Genomic DNA, 308 nt, shown 5'->3' with positions numbered 1-308 from the left:
CAGTTTTATCAGTAACACTGGCAATTGGATCTTCGGCTCTTGCCAAAGAGAATGCTATTGTAACTCGTCTAACATGTATTGAAGAAATGGCTTCAATGGAGGTGCTTTGCTCCGACAAGACGGGAACGCTTACGCTGAATCAGCTCTCTGTGGACATGGACAACCTGATTCCGTACAACAATTTCACTGCAGCTGATATCCTCAAATATGGTGCCTTATCTGCACGTTTGGAGAACAACGAAGCTATTGATGTCGTGTGTCACAACACTTATCCTGGCAAGGATACAATGTGGCAGGAGTATACTTTG

Source organism: Plasmopara halstedii (genome assembly GCF_900000015.1).
Source record: "Plasmopara halstedii genome assembly, contig: Scaffold_671, whole genome shotgun sequence".
Classification (NCBI taxonomy): domain Eukaryota; phylum Oomycota; class Peronosporomycetes; order Peronosporales; family Peronosporaceae; genus Plasmopara; species Plasmopara halstedii.
Note: the sequence above shows the minus strand (reverse complement) of the source record.